At 42.5% G+C, this 22,500-nt stretch overlaps 1 protein-coding gene and 1 long non-coding RNA gene across 4 annotated transcripts in view; one reads left to right on the top strand and one right to left on the bottom strand.

Moving 5' to 3' along the window:
• LOC123517682 overlaps positions 1–14,388 on the top strand; it is a 22,307-nt gene extending 7,919 nt beyond the window's left edge. Inside the window, exon 2 of one of the 2 annotated variants that reach the window (XR_006678536.1) lies at positions 14,234–14,388. This is a non-coding gene — a long non-coding RNA (uncharacterized LOC123517682). Of the gene's footprint in view, positions 1–692; positions 918–14,233 lie in introns of those variants that run through there. The other variant, XR_006678537.1, reaches the window with a different exon arrangement.
• The window catches only part of LOC123517678 (sodium-dependent phosphate transporter 1-B-like), a 177,565-nt gene that overhangs the window by 94,728 nt on the left and 60,337 nt on the right, over positions 1–22,500 (bottom strand). For both annotated transcript variants that reach the window (XM_045278013.1, XM_045278011.1), the window contains exons 3-4: positions 14,781–15,202; positions 2,686–2,706 (exon numbers count right to left, since the gene is read on the bottom strand). The gene's annotated coding sequence lies outside the window, so the exon portion shown is untranslated. The remainder of the gene's footprint in view (positions 1–2,685; positions 2,707–14,780; positions 15,203–22,500) is intronic.

The raw sequence follows: 22,500 nt of genomic DNA on the forward strand, positions 1-22,500 counted from the left end.
AAACCGGAATGGCCTTCACTAACAACTTTCATTACATTGAATTGTATAACATAAGACGAGAATTTACTTTGAGGAATACTGTCTCGTGGCTCCTCAAGCGTGACGAGATAATGTGGAGCAAGTTTAGATTAAAATTTCGAAACAGACTGACCACTGGAATCAAAATTATTGAATGGCAGGGTTCAACATTTCTAGCGATTGTAGTTATACATTTATACAGTTAAATCAGACAGATTAACTCACATACATAACGACTACGAACCAACGCCACGGACCAACGCGTCACACTGTACTTTAAAGTCAATAACGTCGAAACACACTGACCACTTAATCTAAATAAGAAAAAAAAAATAGTGAACGATGAAGCGACTCAAAGTTTCAAGTCAATATTTCAATTTTTTCCATTCAATGAAAAAAAAGTAATGAAAATGTCAGGATAACTTACAAGAAAATTATTGTCGATCATCAATTCCGATTGAGACTCAGTACTGAAATCAAGATGAGTGAATGATGCATTTTCTAATTCTTAGTGATTGTTTTTCTTTTGCCGCTCAGAAATTTTGAAAGACACTGAACATTGAAACACACACACACACACACACACACACACACACACACACAAAAAAAAAAAAAAAAAATAGTAATTGAAGGTCAGCTTTTTTTTTATTGACTCTATTTCTGTTTCTCCTCAGTTAAAATCTGGCAGAGTGAGTCAAAAGAGGCAGCAAATCTCACATTGTCAAAGGCAGTCCAGGACATCACTGCTCGCTGGCACAAGCAAACTGACCACTGAAATCAGAATGAATGAATGATACAGTCAACAATCCAAATGACTCTAAAACCAAGCAACACCAAGAGAATAGATGGAAAAATGACGGTGGGGGAAAGAAATATACAGGGAATAAATAAATTACGGGGAAGGAAGAAAGGGAGAGGGAAGAAATGAAGGAAAAGGGAATGAATGATACAGTCAACAATCCAAGTGACTCTAAAACCAAGAAACACCAAGAGAAAAGATGGAGGAAATGATGATGGGGGGAAGAAATATACAGAGAAAAAACTACGGAGGAGGAAGAAAGGGAGAGGGAAGAAATGAAGAAAAAAGTGGAAAAGATTAGAAGGAAAAAAAGAACGAAAAATGAAGGACAGAAACACGGCAATTGTATTTCTATTTCTACTTAATAAATTACGGAGGAAGGGACAAGAGTAGAGAAATGAAATTAGGGAAAAGTGGGAAAAAAACAGAAGGAAAAATGAACAATGATGAAGGACAGAAACATGGCAACTCTATTTTTACTCAATACAATACAAAAAAAAAAAAAAAAACACGCACTTCAGACACAGGCAAGGTAACTAACTACCACGCAGCAACACGCGTCATATTGTCACTGGCAGTCAAGGGCCTCGCCTCGCCTCGCTTCTCGCTGCGACAAATCAACCTTCCGTTACCAACAAACTGTACACTCATCACCCTCCGTAAAAGCAAATAGTGAAAGTTTACCAGCGATTAACACCAAACAGTTACTCACTCTTGACTCGGACGCTGAATGTCAACTAAGCCACAATTCACCTCAACATGATATTTACGCAGCCGCTGTTCGATCTCACTGTTTAAAACGTAAATATAGTAGTTCCAGTCAGAGGCAGGAAAAAAAGCACCCTGATTTGAAGGTAAGCTTATGTGACTACTGAAGCTGCCGGCAGGTCTTGTAGCATCATCCTGAGCTTGATTCCTGTATGACCTCCTGCCTCCCATGACCTTACGTGAATTTGCTTCGCTATTGGTGGTGGTGGTGGTGGTGGTGGTGGTAATGGTGGTGGTGGTATTAATGAGTCTAAAATTCGTGCCATTGAATATTTGGAAAGATAATGTGCATGTGTTTTTTTTTTTTTTTTTTGTGTGTGTGTCCCTCTGTTCCCTGTTGGTTTGTCTGTCCGTTCGTCCATCTGTCACTCGTTTAGCCTGTCTGTATGTCTGTCAATCCGTCTGATTCTCTATTTATCAGTCTCTCCAACCATCAAGCCATCAGTCAGTCAGTCAGTCAATCAAGCAGTCAGTCAATCTGTTACCCTGTCTGTCAGTTAGTCAATCTCTCTCTCTCTCTCTCTCTCTCTCTCTCTCTCTCTCTCTCTCTCTCTCTCTCGCACCCCCTACCACCACACACATACATACATCAACCAGCTCACAAAAAAGCCACATCAGACGTCCTGTATTGCGTGAGAGATTCTCCCAAAGATGCGCACAACTACACGAGCCAATACTTTTTTCTCTCTTTCTTCCTCTGCCAGTCTTATTCAGCCCTAGGTCATCTTAATTGCCCGAGTATAAATAGCACAGGGAGTTTCCCGCAGCGAAGCGTCCCTCCTTCCACCCACCTCCCCTCCCACTTGAACATCGACAATTGTGTACTCGTATATTCTGCATCCCCTGGCATCCCGAGTGTTGCCTTTCACTTGAGCCCTCTCTCAGCCGTACCTGCTGCAGCCCACGCGTCCTCTCGTGTCCCCCCACTCACAGTCCCTCCTCCCACCACTTTGTACTTCATGACCCAAGAGGCAATCAAGAGATAAAGGAAAGGTGTGAGAAATAGTTTGTTGAAATATTAATGCTTCCTTCAAGAGGATATACGATGAACAGCTAACACAGGAGGTAAAATGTACAAATTGACGTTGATCAACACTCACCAGCCGTAGATGGGGGAGGAACTGAAAAGAAAGTGGGAAAGAATTTTAGAGAGTTCAAGTTGTTCTTTGCACTATAAATAAAATATGTTAGCACGGACTTATTTGTCTTATTCTGTCTTTTATCATCGCTAGAAATGTTTAAGAGACTTCAGCATGAAAAATGTATTCAAAAATTAATAAGAGATTGTCTGAAAAGTGTCTAAACCTTATAAATGGTCATGTGTGAGAAAAAAAAATATTAACAGCATCAAAACACGGTAAAGGAATAATGTAAACTACTATAATAATAATAATAATAATAATAATAATAATAATAATAATAATAATAATAATAATAATATTAGTAAAAGTAATAATAATAATAAAAAAAAGAGTGATAATATGAAAGATGAGGAAAAAAAAAATTAGTGAATAAAACCAGCGCTATATAACTATACTATAATGTCTGAAACTTGTGTGATTATATAAGCAACGTCTTTAAGCGTGTTGGTTAGCAGCAGAACAGCTACAAAGTCATTTAGAAGACTGAAATAGAAAAAAAAAAATGACTGCAAATTATAAATGTGAATGTGAAAAAAAAATATTAGTAAATAGTAAAAAAAAAAAGGTACAAAATGATTTAGAAGACTGGTACAAAAATGTAAAAAATTGTCATGTGAAGGATAATAATATAAAACTTATTATTAGAATGATTGGAACACTACAAAACTCATTTAGAATATTGTAATAGAGAGAAATTTACAAGGAGAAAACAGTTATCAATCCCGTAGAATCCTGTAGTGAAAAAAAAGAGCTTTTAAACAATTAATCAACATGTAAAATAATAATAGACAAATAAATACTTAACCACGGGCTTCCCAGGACAAAATGCACACGTAAAAGTCCTTCCTAAAATAAGACAAAGCAAAGAGTCCGCCACCAAGGTCCCGTGCAGCAGCCACAGCCAAGACTTGAGTGTACATATTGTGTTGACGTTCACTTTAAGCCTTTACGGGAGACACGCCCAATTACACAACACTCACACAACACGTTAATGCCAGTGTTCCGAACCCCCTCCACACCTTATCTTGACTTTTAACACTCTCACTGCGATATCCAAAAATTCACAACCTTAAAAGTACCGTGAAAATGTTAACAAACACTTACATAACTACGTAAAAGTGAACTGGGAGAATATATTTTCCAGTGCTTAGCAAATGTCAGTCTTTCATTGCTTTAACTGGCAAATTCTGGAACTCACTAGTTGTTATTCTATTTTTCCCTATCTATGACTAAACTACTTTAGCCCCTTCAGTGCCATGACGTGCTTTTCATATTTATTCTGCTTACTATTTGGCGATTTCATACAGCTTCAGAAATTTATATCGGGATTAAATTAGTGAAGACTGTGCATTAATCTTCTGACTTTTAGAGGCGCTTCATAATGCAAATAAAATCATCTACCTATAAAAAAAAAAGAAAAAAACTCGTAAAAATGCATCCTAGTACTGAAGGGGTTAAGATGGAAATTTCAAGTAACATGATTGAAGAAAGATGTATTGAAGAACAGTGATTGAGAAAGAAAGAAAATGAAAATATCTGTGAGAACCTAACTAAAGCTTCATGGTCTTTGAAAACATTCCTTAAGAAACCCCAAAACGCTTAAGAAAAGAAGTCCAAACAGTTGAGTTTCTCTTAAGGCAGAAGACAAAGACGCAAAAGGTCGGGGAGAACGGGGCAGCGTGCGAGGAGGCTGGAGGAGGATGTTGAAACAAGAGCAGCCAGCCGCGGATGTACGTACACGAGACAAGCACGGGGCCACGGCGTGACTTCAAGGGCACAGCAGCTTCCAACAGGCTCTCTCAAGGCGAACCAACAGCGTCTTCGAAGGAAACAGGCTGAGTGGAAGTCGAGGCAGCGATGTAATGATAATAGGATGACAAAACAAAGGGCTCCCTGATGTGCGGGTCGGTGAAGGACTGGCTCGGACAAAGACCATCGCGTCATCTCCGGAACTACTTAAGTTAGCCTATATTTTGTCTCTTTTCTTCGGCTCTCTGGGAACGAAAAATTGAGAACGCTTCTTTTTCTTTCCTTTTCTCGTATTCTTAGCTAGTTTTCTTGACAAGCAGAGAGAGAGAGAGAGAGAGAGAGAGAGAGAGAGAGAGAGAGAGAGAGAGAGAGAGAGAGACAGACAGACAGACAGACAGACAGACAGACAGAGAAATATCATAATGCCAATGACCACATAACCATAAAAGTCTATACACGTATCCTGTCTTCCTAGAATACATGAAAATTCCTCTTTCCCCCCCCTCCTCTCTCTCTCTCTCTCTCTCTCTCTCTCTCTCTCTCTCTCTCTCTCTATCTCTCTACCCTCACTGCCCTCCTGCTGCGTGGGAAGGGTGCGAGAAACAGACCAATCTCCCATTTGCAGGTGTGGACACGGGTCGAATACTGACGGTGTGTCCTTGAGGTGTGGAATATAGAGGTGCTGTGTCATATGGGAGGTGATGGGCTGTGGTGTGCTGCTGTGACATATATGTGGTTGTTTTATATTTGTGTAGGACTGCAAGGTGTGTGTGTGTGTGTGTGTGTGTGTGTGTGTGTGTGTGTGTGTGTGTGTGTGTGTGTGTGTGTGTGTGTGTGTGTGTGTGTGTGTGTGTGTGTGTGTGTACTAGCTGCTTATCTATCTGTCTGTCTATCTTTCTGTCTATCTATCTATCTATTTACCAGTCTGTCTATTTATGCATGTAACTATCTATGTATTCATCTATCTATCTATCTATCTATCTATCCACTCTATTTATCTATCTATCATTCTATCTATGAATATGAATATGAGAGAGAGAGAGAGAGAGAGAGAGAGAGAGAGAGAGAGAGAGAGAGAGAGAGAGAGAGAGAAAACTGCGCACGTCTTACATAACAGTTGGGTATGTGGCGTGGCATGGCATGACCAAGCGGTGCACTGTAATAGATGTAATTAGAATGATATATGCCAATAGAGATAAAGGCTGGCAGAGGAGACAGAGACCCATGGACCGGGAGATGAGATAAGATGCTGGGGTGAATGATTGATGGATACAGATATAGACATGTCTTATCCAGGAAGCGCCACATATATTATAGGCCTGCTGGTGGTTTCTTGCAGCTTATTTTTGTCTTCTTAACCTCTGAAGTACCATGATGCATTTCCAAATTCATTCTGGTTACTATTTGGTGATTTTATACAGCTTCAGAAACTCATGTACGGGGATTAGAATAGTGAAGACTGTGGCCATTAATCTCCTGACCTCCTTAGACTCTTCCTAATGTCAATAAAATAGTCTAATCGTTCACAAAACTCACAAGGTGGAAAATGTGTCAGTACTGAAGAGGATAATTTCTCTTGTTCTTACGTTTTCCTTCCTGTGAACTGAAATAGATAGGCTGCTGAGGGAGGTAGGTGGGGTAGGTGTCGTAGTATTTATTTTGCAATGTATACCTGACGATGGTGATGGTGGTGCTGATGATGATGATGGTGATAATGAGTGGTATGGCGTAGTGTAGTGCTATATGGTATTGTGTACCTTCATGATGTATGTTATGGTTTGGAATAGTGTTTGACTGGTGTGCCGTGATGTGGAGCTGTGTGAGTTGCATGTGTCGCAGTGACGCATGAAGCGGCATGGTGTAATGGTTGGAGTGATTAAATAGCGTGAAACAAAGTGCCTTGATGGAGCGTGGAGCGGCGTGATGCAGTGGGTGGTGAGGGCGTGCAGCGTGCGTGGCTCACTCACTGACAAGACGCATCTGTGTTTGGTTGTGTCAATGCATCACGCCCCAGCGCCGTGATAGCCTGAGTGATGCGGCGCTGCAGCGTGAGGGGGAGGCTGTGGCGCGGTGCAGATGTCGGAACGGGACGGAGGTTGGCTGGCTGGGTAGCTGGCTGGGCGTTGGGTGTGCGGGTGGGTGGGGATGGGCTGAGGAGAGCGCACCGTGGCCAGGTTATTGACCCCAGCTGGAGTGGGCGGGGCGGCTCATCCTGACCTTGATTGGGGTGGTGCTGACCTTGGAGGCTCACACACACGCACATACACACACACACACACACACACACACACACACACACACGTAGCTGTGAGGGGCGTGGGCGCACAAGGGTGGGGTCATCGGAGGTGAGTACGTGGGCTCGTCACCGTACTCATGCATGTTGGTCACGTGTTTACGGAAGGAGGGAACACCGAGGCATCAGCACCACCCTTAGCTAGCACTGTCGTTTCAGCCCCGCCCCGCCTCGCCCCGCCTGCAGCTGTGGCGTGGCTGGCTTAAAGGTGTGGCGTCGAGCTGCAAGGCGGGGCGGGAAGGGTGTCTGCCCCTACTGACCCAAACTTTCTGGCTCGGCGTGGAAAAAAATCAATCCACCATTTACTCGGTGTCAGAATGTGAAGTTTATGGCACGCAAATTTTCTGGATTGATAGAAATATGACACGAATCCTTAAATGTGTCAGTGTTCTGCATATTAGCTAAGTATCAATAGGCTGCAGTGGAAGTAATAGAAATTTTCAAGGACATTTTCGTGATTCCAGTAATAGTTCAACGAGTATTCTGCATTATCAATCACAAAAACTCAAGGAAAATCAACTAATCATCTTTATTGGCTTTAAAAAACAGCCCTAAAGTGAGTAAAGCCTATGTCCCTTTGTGTCGCTGAGGTCGGATAGTCTTCACACGTGGGCAGGACACTCACCCCAGTTCAGAGGTGGCGTGCAGGAGGGCGACGCGACAACCTTCCTGCCTAAACGATGCTATAACTCACCTACACGCGAAGTCCAAGCACTCCGCCTTTTCCTACTTTGCAAGGACTCTCGTTTCTTCTCCAGCTCCCCTTCCCCCTCCTTCACTATATACCCTCCCAGTGCCACACAAAGACCCTCCGAGGTAAAATAACGTCAGTAAGGAGGTGTTGCTTCTCATGATGAGCGAAAGGTCGACACCACAACGCCGGCATCACGCAGCCTCTCCTCTGCCTTTCCCTCCCTCTCTTCAGTGTTCGAGTGTTCGCTAGTGGCAGTGATGAGTCAAAAGTGTTTGTCTTCTTTGTTGTCCGGACACGCTAATGATGATGGTAATAATGATGCTAATGGACAAGCTCACTGCATAATGGGTATCAATTTTTACCAGCTGTGTTTATTCTTGCATGATCTTGTCCCATCCTCAGCTGAGGCAAGGGAAATTTTCACTGCATGGTCTCAGTCACTGCCTCCACTACCCTACTGTGCTGTGTCATTGTGTAGATATGTCATAGATATTCTGCGTTTATCATATCCTGGCTAAACACTTGGAGTATATGCAATGTCATTCTCCACCAAACCCTTATGATGGGCTGTATATTCATTGCACTCTCTCTCTCTCTCTCTCTCTCTCTCTCTCTCTCTCTGTGTGTGTGTGTGTGTGTGTGTGTGTGTGTGTGTGTGTGTGTGTGTGTGTGTGTGTGTGTGTGTGTGTGTGTGTGTGTGTGTGATTCACTGTTTCACTGTTTGATCTGCTGCAGTCTCTGACGAGACAGCCAGACGTTACCCTACGGAACGAGCTCAGAGCTCATTATTTCCGATCTTCGGATAGGCCTGTGTGTGTGTGTGTGTGTGTGTGTGTGTGTGTGTGTGTGTGTGTGTGTGTGTGTGTGTGTGTGTGTGTGTGTTCGCGCAGTGAGTATCAGTATCGCCTGTGACACGCAAGCAGCTGGAGTGGCCTGGCGTGGTTTGGACTGTTTGGCTGCTCGTCACCCGCAAAGAAAGCCACTTTTTCTTTCACTTTGACTCACGTTAAGTTTAAATTTGTGTGGTGAAGAGTGTAGGTCTGAGTCTAATGATACTGATGATGACAGGTCGGAGGAGGAGGAGGAGGAGGAGGAGGAGGAGGAGGAGGAGGAGGAGGAGGAGGAGGAGGAGGAGGAGGAGGAGAGGAAGAGGAAGAGGAAGAGGAAGAGGAAGAGGAAGAGGAGAAGGAGGAGGAGGAGGAGGAGAATGACGACGAGAAAAGTTATGAGGAAGGAACCACCAGCACCACCAACATCACCACCATCACCAACAACACCACCAATAACATCATCACCCTCACCGTCACTATCATCATCAATAATAACAGCCATAACAAAGACGACAGCGGCGACGAGGACGAGGAAGAGGACGAGGCAGAGGACAAAGGCAAGTACGCGGAGGAAGAGGGCGACGAGGACGAGCAGCTTCAGGGGAACACGAGGGACATCAACTTTAAGGGAAACTTGGCAACAAGACGGCTCGGTCCAGGCAACATTAGGGGCAAAATTTGAGCGTGCTAAATGGAGTATGCGGAGGAGCAGAGGAGGGAAGGAAGCACGGGCCGCCAGACACAGACTCTTAGGCCAGTATTCTGAAACATTTTGCTCTCTCTCTTACCATCTCCGCTTTCCAAAGGCTCCAGATGACGATACTCGTGTTTTTAACTTCTTTAGTACTGGGACGCTTTTCCACCACGAGTTTTGGGTGTGATTGGACTATTTTATTTACATTAGGAAGGGTCTATGGTGGTGAGGAGATTACTGTCCGGAGTCTTCACTATTCAATCTCCACATAAGTTTCTGAAGCTGTATAAAATTGCCTGATATTAAGAAGAATTAATATAAAAACGCGTCATTGTATTAAAGGGGTTAAGAATATTTTCATGGTTCTGGTGATAGATTGGCAAGATTTCTAGTTCATCAAAAGGAGGAACTTTCTTGATAACCCGGCTAGTTGTGTGTGTGACTGAATAATTGTCTTAATGAGAGGTGAAGGTGTTTCTCAATACGGGCGTTACTCTGACACACTTTGTTTTCCCATCAGGAATGTTTTCAAAGGTCACAGAGATGGTTAGTTGGGCCATAATGAGTTTTATGTTCCTACTAATAATGATTTCTTGTTAACTCTTTTTACCACTATTTGGCACACCTTTCCTTAATTACTAACTACTCTCAGACGTCATTCCTTGCTTTACAGTCACCTGCATATATTTTACTAGTTATAAATTGCAAAATCTATTCTTATTTTATCTCCTTAGCTCTTGTCGATGCTTATATGTATTAATGTTAGTGCATATCGCATTGTAATGGTTAATTTATCAGTAAATTCGTGAAAATACCTTTGAAGATGCCCAAATACGTCAATTAAATCCCAACAGAAGCTGTGTTTAAGGCGAATAAATATTTAAACACACTGAGTTACTTCTAAAGCTAATGGAGATGGTAATTATAGTTTTCAAGAGCAATCATCTAACTAATGCTGCAGTGTTCTTGTTAAACTATCTTAAAATTATGGTAATATCCACATCAAAAGAATAAGGGATATGATAATCTTTAGCATAAGAATCTTACTTATAAAGGCAGAGGCAAGTGTTTCTCCTGACGGTGACGGTCAATTCTTGTTTATGTATCACTAGAATCATGGAAACACTCTCATAAACCGCAATATTCACCACTATAGCTGGTTAGGACTAGTATCAAGAACATCAAAGAGCTAATTATTTATCTGTTGATGATGCTGGATCGTTGTTCAGTTATCATCAGCATCGTGCAAACACACCTTAAAATTCCAACAACTTTCACTAGGGCTTCTTAATCCCTTCAGTACCATGACACATTTCCATATTCATTCTGGTTACTATTTAGTGACTTTATACAGCTTTAGAAACTTATGTGGGGATTAGAATAGTGAACACTGTGACCGTTAATTTTCTCACCTCCATAGACCCTTGCTAAAGTCAGTAAAATAGTCTAATCACACCCAAAATTCAAGGTAAAAATGTGTCCCAGTATAGAAGGGTTTAATGGTATACTCGAGATAAGACGCTGAGAAGTTTGAGTTTACAGACCAGAGGAGAGAGGGAGAGCATGACGAGTAGAAGCTTACCACTGGCAGGAATCTTGGAGTGAGATCAAAGTTTCCTAAGTTTAGTTTTAGCGCCTATATATTGCAGAAACATCTAGGTAACTTTCCCTCGAATATTTCTCTATATTCTCTATACTTTTTTTTATTAGTATTCAGTGCAGAGTAGCGTAACAGATAAACCTAGACAGAACCTTAAGATCAGTCGCTGTTTTACCATCCTTCGTAATCCTCTGGACTCTTTTTTCACACGGCAGGTTTTGGCAAAGCTTTTTATGTGCGTATTTGACCTATAAATATGATACGGTCTGGTGCATCTCTTCTGTGAGGCTCAGAATGGCTGGCTTGTTGTATCTGTGGAGTTTGAGTAATTGTTAGTAGCCTCCCTTCTGTGGTAGCGCAAAAAATTGGTTGTTTCTGTTGTAACTCTTCCGCGGGGATTGTAAAGTCGGCATGTTGCATCTGTGGAGCATTGGTTCGTTGGCTCTCGCAGTGGCGGCGCAAAAGCTGGCTGTTTGCTATCACACTCTGAGTTGCGCCCTCACACATATGCCTCAGGACTGTCTGGCGCTGATGCTTCCCTCCGCCTCGCCTGTCTCTTCCCTCACTTCTTACTTTTCTCGCCCTTTTCCACGTTTTGGCAAGGCGTCCTCTTTCTTGGCAGGCGCCGCTGCTTGAAAAGGTGTTCCATCACACACACACACACACACACACACACACACACACACACACACACACACGTCGCTGTGTCTCTGAATATTGCTCAATTTGCGGTTTGTCACGACTCACGACCTTTTCCAGAAGAGTGTTCCAGACACAAGCGACACAAGCGTCACGGAAAATGTTCGTCTTGGATGTTCTGTGGTTAATTTAACTCAATTTTCTTTCTGGGCCAGGAAAATTTTTCAGTTGGGCCGAACTACAAAGGAAAAATTAATGTAAAACCAAACTGAATGCAGTGGAAGAGTTAACCGATACTTCCACAGTGTTCCTTCCATTTCTCTCTCTCACTGATAAACTCTGGAACTTTCTGCATGCCTGATTCTGTATTTTCTACTATCTCTGATTTAAACTTCTTCAAAAGAGAGACTCCAAGACACCTCTCGTATTTCTGGGTATTCACTTTGGGCCAATTCTCCTATGAGAGTGGCACTTTCAGTAAAAAATGTTTTTACACCATTTTTGGAATTCAGAACCACTCTTACATAAAAAATAGCAATAGTACAAACTTATTATCACTGCAATGTACAGTCGCCTCCCTACTTTATTGAATCGCCTCCCACGCAAAGCAAGAAAAATAGTCAATAAATAAATATATACATAAATATACAAATGAATAAATAGACAGATGAAAAAAGAAGGTCCCTAGTTACTGGACGCTCCAAAGTCCTTTTTTTTAAACCCAGAGCTATGACTTACATCCCTCCCTATAGCCTGGCACGTCTCCACAGCGTCAAGAGGAACACGATTTATGCAGGCAAGTGTCCGTCATGATCTCCGCCTTGGCATTCCTGCCTAGGTGCGTACGTGACCCCGTCCACTCCACTGACAAATCTATTCCTTAGCTGACTAAAGACTATTAACTAAAACCTTTCTCCTAAGTAAAGTCCATTCTCAACTAAGTCATGCTCCTAATCACTATATTTCTCCAAACTTATTTCCTAGTTAACTATTGTCTATTTCTTAACCAGTTTTTTGTTCTCTTAAGACAATACTCAAAGGTCAAAGAAGTGATTAGTCAGGTTGGCAAGAGTGTTTTTACTTTTCATGCTGCAAAAAAGAGAAAGAAACTCACTATTATCATGAAAACACACTAGAAAACTTTTACAACTTCTACTACACCTATTTTTTTTTCTCCTTTCCTGAGGCAGAACTCATGCTAAAATACCGCTAGAATCAAGACAACACGCTTGAAAACTGCAACTCCCACTAAAGTATGATCATAATCGAGATAGGTCTATTAGAAATAGAAATAGAAACTCAACTCCCAACACGAAAAGATAACAGTTGGTTCTCTCACTCGCTCTCCTCTGCTAATCTTGCACGTCATCTCAGGCTGCTTTTTAGTCTCCAAGCATGACATGGAAGGTCTGACATTGAATATATTGATTAACTAAAATGATTACTTGCTCATTTTACTCATAGTTATTTTTAGTCACAAGTCCTCTCTCTCTCTCTCTCTCTCTCTCTCTCTCTCTCTCTCTCTCTCTCTCTCTCTCTATGATGGTATCGAAGAAGGGAAGAGAAGGCAAGAAAGGAATAACAGGAAAGCAATGAAAGGAGGAAGTAAAATTGCAAGAAAATATTGTGTAAGAGTGAAAGAAGCTGGTGATAAAGACGAGGTATAAGAGTATGAAGGAAGGAGGAAGGGAAGAGGTGATATTATTTGAGAAATGTGATGAAAGGTGTCGTACAGAAGAAGACGACTTAGGTTAAAAGGAAGGAAGAAAAAAAAGGAAGGCAAAAAGGAGGAAAGAGTAAAAAGATGGAAGATGACATAGATGAGAAGAGGAGGAGAGATGAAAGGAGAGACTGAAGATAAAACGGAAAGAGAGAGAAATGAAAGGATAGAAAGGAAGGAAACGTTGATGATCATTAAAAAAGAAAAGAAAAAAAAAAAAACGTTCTATGTTTTATGAAGCTGTAATTTGCATAGGAAATATGATTAAGAAAGTCATGAATGTTTTTAGCTTTTTTTTTAATTCTTTAATGTTGAATAAATAACGTAAATGAGTGAATGACGTCATGCAAGGGATTGATTTTTCTGTTTTCTTTGTTATTTTTAGTGCTGATGTTCATTTCTGCGTGTTTAATTAAGTCATAGGTGGAAATTAGTAGAAAGCTTCCATAGTGGGATTATTTAACGGGAATAAATATAGTAAATGAATGAATGACGACAAGGAATTTATTTGTTCTACTTTCTTTGTTATTTTTTTGTGCTGATGTTAATTTCTGCGTGTTTAATTAAGTCATAGGTGGAAATTAGTAGGAATCTTCCCTGTAGTGATTACCACATGTTGGTCTGATGGCTTCTTGTAGTTTTTTTTTTTATACCATGTGGGCTTTTTACGGGAATTTAAGAGCTAAAGGGGATACTTTTTTGGGTACCTCCTATCTCAAAGCCCACCCGCTAGGAAACCGTTGTCCCGAGTGAGGAAGCCCAACCTACACTCGGACCGTGGACAGGATTCGAACAAACACGTGTGCTTGGAGACCCCTCGGACCCCAAAGCACGCATGGTTCCACTGTACATCTTTATTCTCCTTCTTTCTTTTCTTCCTTCCTTTTATCCCAAGACGTCTATCATCAAATTTCTCAAACCCTGTCACTTCCTTCCTTCCTCCTTCCAGCACTCTCTTATACTTCTTCCTTATCACCATTACCTTTTTCCACGCTTAGTATTTTCTTCATCTTTTACCTCCTTTTATTTCCTTCCTTCTCTTTCTTTCTTTCCTTTCCTTTTAAGCCCTTCCTTTCTCTGCTGTCTTATGTTATTTATTTTTCCTCCTCCTTCTCCTCCTCCTCTTCCTTATTTTCTTTTTTCATCTGGTAGTGCTTCTTTTCCTTTTCCTCTTCCCTCTCCTCCTCCTCCTCCTCCTCCTATTCGTTGTTCTCCTCGCCCATTCTCTCCCCGCCTCTCACAACAAAGACACACATTCAGCGCTTCAATGTTTTTTTTTTCTTTCAGTCCACGTCTATCGCACTCCCACTCATCAGCTCCACTCCGCTTCACTCATCTCTTTGATTACGTGAATGGATGAGCCAGCCTCGCTCTGGACGACTGAGGCAGGGAATGCTTGGCTCTCTAAAACTTTTGTTGAGATATTTCAATAAACGCATGCATGATACTTGTATCCCTCTCTACCTCCCTCCTTCTCCTCAATGTGAATGATAACGTATAAACAATGCACTCACAAAACTGTGCTTCATAAGTCAAGAGCAAGTGAGGAAAAAAATAATTGACAATATCTGTGTTTACGAGCACTAATAATGTGACTTATCTATTTACAAAGCGCTGACCTTGGTGGCTTTGATATTAAAGACCATTTTCAGAAGCAAGAACAATTTCATACAAACGCGACAATATCAAGAACACCGTTCCTTTACACCTGCGTCGCCTGGCTGAACTAAAATACCTATACAGGATCGGGGAAGTCCCGAATAGCACACCTTACCTGGGTGGGCCGGCATGCCTGAGGGAAGGAAGGTACAACGTATATACGCACTGCACTAACCTGTGAGGTGAAGGTTGGGGAGAGCCTCCTTGGGCTGGGCGAGGCGCTGGCTGCCTGGCACGGGTCCTCGAGAGAAGCAGCAGGAAAAGTCTTCAAATAACACAAAGAAACTGACACTCGAAGGTTCAAGTGAGGCGAGGGATGAACAGGGGGTAAGGAACTAAGTCTCAGATATCTGCTTGTAACTCAGTGGGTGAGTGGTGCGGGTGACTGGATGTAACTGTGAGGTGCTGTGGAAAGCCGGACAGCGGTGAGGTAATTTGGCACAAAGGAGAGTGAATGTGTATGTATGTGTGTGTGTGTGTGTGTGGGTGGAGGGCAACGGTGACTAGTGCTGTGTGTAGCGACTAGCCTTTCAACAAGCGCTACATTAAGCAACCTTGGTAGTCTTTCTGCATCGTCGAGGTAACACGGCAAGCCATCTGTAAAGAGAAGAAAGGCAGCTTTATTATGGGGTCTCTCTCTCTCTCTCTCTCTCTCTCTCTCTCTCTCTCTCTCTCTCTCTCTCTCTCTCTCTCTCTCTCTCTCTCTCTCCGTCGATTTTCAGTTACGTAATAGAATACTTCGGAGCAATTAGCCACATGCTCCAGCGCACCTCTGAATACGTAACCAAATCATTACCAAGATCTTTAACTACGAACCCAAATGTTTCACTATTCATTTTCGGTTATATAACTGAATGTTCCACTCTGTCTTCGGACACATAATGATATGTTCCAATACGCATTCGGATACGTAACCAGTTGTTGTTTATAGCGTAATATCTCCCTCTCTTTGTAACACAGCGCGCGGCGCCACACAGACATGTAAAACAGCGCGCTGCGTCACACAGTCAGTTAACACAATGTGCGGCGTCACACAGTCAGTTAATACAGTGCGCGGCGTCACAGACAGTTAAGACAGCGCTCTGCGTCACACAGCCTGTAACGCAGTTCGCGGCGTCACACAGTCAGTTAACACAGCGCGCAACGTCACATAGTCCGTAACGCAATGCGCGGCGTCACGCAGTCAGTTAACACAGCGCGCAACGTCACATAGTCCGTAACGCAGTTCGCGGCGTCACACAGTCAGTTAACACAGCGCGCAACGTCACATAGTCCTTAACGCAGTGCGCGGCGTCACGCAGTCAGTTTACACTGCGCGCTGCGTCACAGACTCCGTAACGCAGCGCCCCGCGTCACACAATCCGTAACGCAGCGCGGCGCGTCACACAGTCTCCCACGTGCCGTGCTCAAAAATGGAGGCACAATTAGGCACAGGCGGCCTTGCTCTTTATACCAGACAAATAAAGTGGATATACGTGGAACCTTCAGTAAATCTCACCGTGTTTATTCCAGGCGAAGAGAAAAACTTCCCGCCGAAGGTCTGCTTTGTGTAGGACTGCATCTCCACCCCTACCTGCCACCACCACCACCACTCCACCATAAACTAGGACTCCATAATCCCCAATCAACACCAACAAACATGCAGAGAAGCAGGCGAGGAGTGGCGCCCAGCAAGTACACGCACTCACACATCCAGACAGGGACATGTGCACTCACGCCCACTCACGCAGGTCGTTGGGAACAAGGGCAAATTAGTGAACCTTCTTCTGGTACAGTCATCCTTTGTTGACATTCACAGCAGTGGAGAAAAAAAGTTTACATGGACACAGAAGAAACATTAGAAGGGAAAAGAAGCTCATTTTTTTCTTTTTCAAGCTAAATGACTAAAGTAAATAAGAGCCTTGGGTAAACAGTATATCAAGGGATAGATAGAAGAAAAGAAAAAAAAAAGAGAGAAAACAAAAAAAAAGGTTAATTTTGTTTTTTCTAAGGTACAGAACCCATCAAGGATCTGCTGTGTACATATATATGTCTGAAAAAAGATGTACGTGTTTGAAAAATAATCGTTTAGCAGTGAAGGGAATGAGCGGCGTCCCTATGCAGCCCTGTCATGTCAGCAGCACAATTCTCCATCACTTCCACACATCAACATCTCCATGACAAAGAAACAAGAAACAGGCGAGTGCTGTAACCGTTGAGACATCCAATGTGGCAGCTGTCCGTCTTTTCCACGCCATTAGCTGTTCGCGAAACTTGTGGTCCTCTTGTCTCTCAATTTCATTATAGAAACCTGCATGGTTGTCTTTCCTGGTAATCTACTAGTACTCCTCCGTTCTATTACACCCATTAACCTGTATCCAAAATGATCATGCAACACAGAACACCACAAACAAAGTCATCTGAAGCTTGCTGTTGGTGACGACACGATGTCTTGACCGAGGCTGTCCACGAGGCGCCAGGAAGCCAAGAGACAGTTCAGGAAGGCCGCTCCACCACGCCCGCCACCTGTATTACGGTAACTGGCGCCACTGTCATCAACTTCACCGTCAGAAACACTGTCACCTGGGCCACTGTCATCCGTCACCTCTCCTACGCTGCCCTTCTCCACGCCAACTCTCACAGATGCCTCTCAGGGCGCCGCACACGGAAAGCTCTCAGTCCAGCGCGATGCCAGTTACTGGGCAAGCAGTTACCTTGTATCAATGGCGCAGAAAATTGCATATGGCTACCTTGCTGGCTTTGATTAACTGTAGATCAGGTTTTGTTAATTATAGACTGATATCATTAGTCATCAATTATAAAACCCTATCCTGACCAACTTTTTATTTCTTTTATTTATCTTTATCTGTTTATTTTTATTTTTTTTTCTACCAGGAAACAAATATGTGGAATTTGTGTGTGTTTTCCTTATCAGTTTTACATTTTTGCTGTTCTTAATCAGTTTACTTACAAGTACAATACAACAAAAAACTAACTTCTACGTATGTACATCTGATATCTCCAGGTGCCAATCCAATAAACCGTTCACTCTTTTTTATTTACCTCCTGCTCCTCATTCTCCTTCTCCTTGTCCTTATTCACTTCCTTCTGATTTGGCGCCACATGACCATAGCTGTCGCGGCGCCAAGCAAGAAGTTTTATAATCACTTCACTTCACTTTTTCTTCTTTTTTTTTTTTTCTTCTTCTTCTACTTCCTCTACTTCATCCTCCTCTCCCTCTTATCACTACCATGGCTATCAGTTACTACAACACATAGGCACTGGACAACTTGGCGTCACAACACTACCAACGCATCACACACACACACACTCAGGCATTTAATTCAGCTTATCTGCCGTAATATCACCACATATGAACATAACAAAGTAAGGCAGACTGCAAGAGGCCACCAAGCCAAGCCTACATTTAATAGTCCCTGTATAATTATGCGCACCTGTTTCCACTCGTCCACCATTCATCACTATCCTCACATGTCTAAGCTTTTTAAAACTTTATTGATACGACACAAACAATATGATCCCTGAGTTTTTTTTTTTCATCCATGTTTGAGAACGAATTCCTGTTTTTTTTTTTATGCAACTTTATCAAGCTTGAACTCTTTATTCTTTTTCCTATTCTATTTGTTTAATCCTTTCAAAACTGGAACACATTCTTATCTTGAGATTTATGTCCGATTACACTATTTTATTGACATTAGGAAAGGTCTATGGAGGTCAGAAGATTAATGGCTACAGTCTTCACTATTTTGATCCCCTACATAAGTTTCTGAAGCTGTAAAAGATAACCATATAATAACCAGAATGAATATGGAAATGCGTCATGGCACTGAAGAGATTAATCTTCTCTTAAAGCTCCTTTTTGACTAAGCTCAACTCACAAATACCTACAGAAGATGACAGACGGTAGACCATCACCTTTTCTCCCACGCCTTCCTTGCTTCACTTCGCGTCATGATCTTTCCACTCTCTCCTTTCCCTTCCATTACTTCCATCACAACCCTTCCCTCCCCCACCCTCTATCTCTCTCTCTCTGTCCCGTCATAATAACTGCGCAATACCCTTCATGCTTTCCATGCGACTGTAAAAAGCATGTGAGACGTATTTTCATAAGCGCTGGCCTGCCTGTCTGTTAGCCTGTCTCTCTATCTGTGCTTCAGGAAATTGTATGTGTATATGTGTGTACGTGTGCATGTATCTTTATATGTCTTTGTCCGTCTGTTTTTCTGTGAGTCTGTAGGTCATTATCTGAGTCTTCTTGTCTATCTGCATGTTTGTCTGTTTGTCTGTCTCTAAGTCCTTCTCTGTCTGTTTATTTGCTTGCTTGTAATGTAGGTATTGTATGTATACTGCATATTTTTCATTAAGTCTCTGTCTGTCTGTCTGTCTGTCTATCTGTCTCTGTCTGTCTGCCTGCCTGTTTGTCTCTCTGCCTGTCTCTCTCTCTCTCTCTCTCTCTCTCTGTCTGTCTGCCTCTCTCTCTCTCTCTCTCTCTCTCTCTCTCTCTCTCTCTCTCTCTCTCTCTCTCTCTCTCTCTCTCTCTCTCTCTCTCTCTCTCTCTCATATTATATAACTGGAGTGAGATAGGCACGGTCAAAAAATCAACTTCAACAAGGAGATAAATTGTTGATAACAGATGATTAGTGATATTCTGGGCAACATGATCCCGCGTGCGCACACACACACACACACACACACACACACACACACAAGAATATAAAGACATGATTAGGGATGATAATGATAAAAAAAAAGTGCTTTACTGGGTTATCAAAAGTAACTGTCAGGGAGAAAAAGAAGAAGAAAAGAAGAAGAAAAGAAGAAGTGTAACAAGAACAGCAACAACAATCATAATAAAAATCTAAAGAATAATAAGAGGAACAACAACACTTGACAACAGAATGACAAGAAAATTCAGAAGCAGAAGGAAAAGGAGGAGGAGAAGAAGGAGGAGAAGAAGGAGAAAGAGAAGGAGAAGGAGAAGGAGGAGGAGCAGGAGGAAGAAGGAGGAGAAGAAAAGAAAGAAAACAACAGAACTTGACCAGATCATGTGGCATTTTTCCACCAGTAAAAATAGAAAGCAAATAGAAAAAAAAAAACTCAAACGGCTAATTATGTTTGTGTGTATGAATGTCAAAAGTTTGTGATTCATGTGAACCTTTTACAACTTTTTTTTAATTCCCAGTAAGGTAAAAGAAAAGATTATACTGAATGGGTTTAACCTTGATGCACATAATTTCAAGCTTATATCTGTCAACATTCCGTTCAACTCACTAGGTAATGCAAGAGTTAATCAGTGGCGTCACTCTTTCATTCCTTTTTTTTTTTTTTATTTATACTGTGTGGGCTTCTCACGGGAATTTATGGGCTAAAGGGGATACTTTTTAGGGTACCTCCTATCTCAAAGCCCACCCGCTAGGAAACCGTTGCCCTGAGTGAGGAAGCCCAACCTGCACTCAGACCGTGGACAGGATTCGAACCAGTGCGCTTGGAGACCCCTCGGATCCCAAAGCACGCATGGTTCCACTGGTAGATTCCGGAACGCTGCTTGATTCTGCTCTTACTTCTTTCTATCTCTATTCTCTCCGTTTCAGTAATTCTTCCATACTACTTGTTGCTATTTCCATACTACTTAGCACTTCCATACTTCTTCCACTCACCCTTGTCCTGTTAACTTCTCTAATACAAGAGTTAACCAGTACTGTCATTTTTTCCATCGCCTTCACTAGCAGACTCTCTCATTCCTTTTATTGATGAATTCTGCAACTGATTATGTTTTTGCTCCATGTTGTCACCATTCTGTCTAGTCCTTCATCCATTTCATTGGTAAGTTCTGGAACTCAGCCTATTCTCTTCCCATTCCTGCGACCTTTTCAGGTTTCAAAAAACTTTACAATGTATTTTCGGACTGTTTCACTCTGTCTACCGTAGGGATTGGTACCTTTGGTGTTTTTTTTTCTTCAATTTCTGCTGCCCTTGTCTAGAGCCGCTATTACATAAAAAAAAGGACAGGCAATTTCATGAAAGGAATATCAAGACACTCCCATAATTAAATTGGCCACGGAGACTGGAACCGTTTCTTTTTTTTTTCTATCTGACCAGCAATATTTTTTTTCTGATCTCATATCTATTATTCAAACTCCTTCAGGCTAAAAGTAATCGTTACCAACACTGATAAAATGAAAGACGCGGAAAATATGACGCTGTATTGCAAGGACAAAATAAACAGACACATTTATGTTGTTATATCAAATACCTGAGATATAAACACTTGGTTATATTTGTCATTACCAAAGAAATTATATTTTATGCTATGGCTTAGAGCTCCTGAAAGTATACTTGAAGAGTATGTATAGGAAGCGCTTCCACCCATTAGTGGCGCAGGCAATTTTATTTTTAGTGGTACCCATATTAGGGCCCATATCACCACCCAAGCGCATCTTGGTGTAACCACCTAGAAACTGGGTATCATGGTGACATGTAAGTAACTTTAAACCATTTGGCATAGTTTCAAGGCGGTACGTGGAGGGATTCGAACCTACGTGTGTACGTCTGCCCGATGCCACGCTCACCACTTTATCCACTACGCCATGCACCAACTCCCTGATAGTGTCTGGACAGGCGGCCGAACAGTCCATTATTAAGACTCTCTTTTCCTTTCCCTTTTTCTCTATTTCCTTCCCTCTTTTCCACCTCAATACCGAAGCTACTGTAAATATTCACGCTAGCTTACGTGCTTGACACTTCAAATCGTTCTTTTCCCTCTCCACATACCACGCCCCCGTCCCCCTGGCAATTCCTGAGGCACGCAGGACAGGTGCCCAAAGAGCGGGGTTGGTGCCAAGGGATACAAGACTTCACAGGCACATAACGCACCACTGCATCTTGTCAGGGTTTCGTATAAATGTGAGACGACTGCACACGGAAACACGACCTTGCCTGCCACATTTACTGCAGCTTCGGGGAAAAAAGGCTATCTGGAGGCAGCCCTGATGGATGGATGGTGTTGAGGGTGGAGGCAATTGCAACAAAGGACAGACATCCTTAGCACATGCAGGTACTGGAAGCGTAAACAGAGCATAAAAAACTGCGTTGTAACAAGAAGAGGTGGAGGCGCCACTACCAGAACACAGCCATAAAAAGATACGGCCCTGTGTTGCCACTTCCAGAACTTAAAAAATTTCAGGTTATTGACGCGAGTTTTCTAGCAAACCTGTTACGGCAAGGACACAGGCACGGCTCATTCTGGTCTGTTTAGTACTGATTAGGTACTACTCCATGGAGAGAGAGAGAGAGAGAGAGAGAGAGAGAGAGAGAGAGAGAGAGAGAGAGAGAGAGAGAGAGAGAGAGAGAGAGAGAGAGAGAGAGAGAGAGAGAGAGAGAGAGAGAGAGAGAGAGAGAGAGAGAGAGAGAGAGAGAGAGAGAGAGAGAGAGAGAGAGAGAGAGAGAGAGAGAGAGAGAGAGAGAGAGAGAGAGAGAGAGAGAGAGAGAGAGAGAGAGAGAGAGAGAGAGAGAGAGAGAGAGAGAGAGAGAGAGAGAGAGAGAGAGAGAGACAGAGAGAGACACACACAGAGAGAGAGAGAGAGAGACATGTACACACACTTGTGCACACACACACACACACACACACACACACACACACACACACACACACACACACACACACACACACACACACACACACACACACACACACACACACACACACACACACACACACTCATACGGACACACACGTGGCGTTTCCCCCCTCTAAGTTGCAATGGTAAAATATAACAACAACATTACTAATGCTTGAACACCTTCAGGTTTTGACACCCTCCTGGATGCCTCAAGGGCGGCGCGGCGCTTACCCAAGGCCTGCCCGGGGAAAAAGTGGCCTGAATAATGACAACAAT

Source organism: Portunus trituberculatus, chromosome 42 (assembly GCF_017591435.1).
Source record: "Portunus trituberculatus isolate SZX2019 chromosome 42, ASM1759143v1, whole genome shotgun sequence".
Classification (NCBI taxonomy): Eukaryota; Metazoa; Arthropoda; class Malacostraca; order Decapoda; family Portunidae; genus Portunus; species Portunus trituberculatus.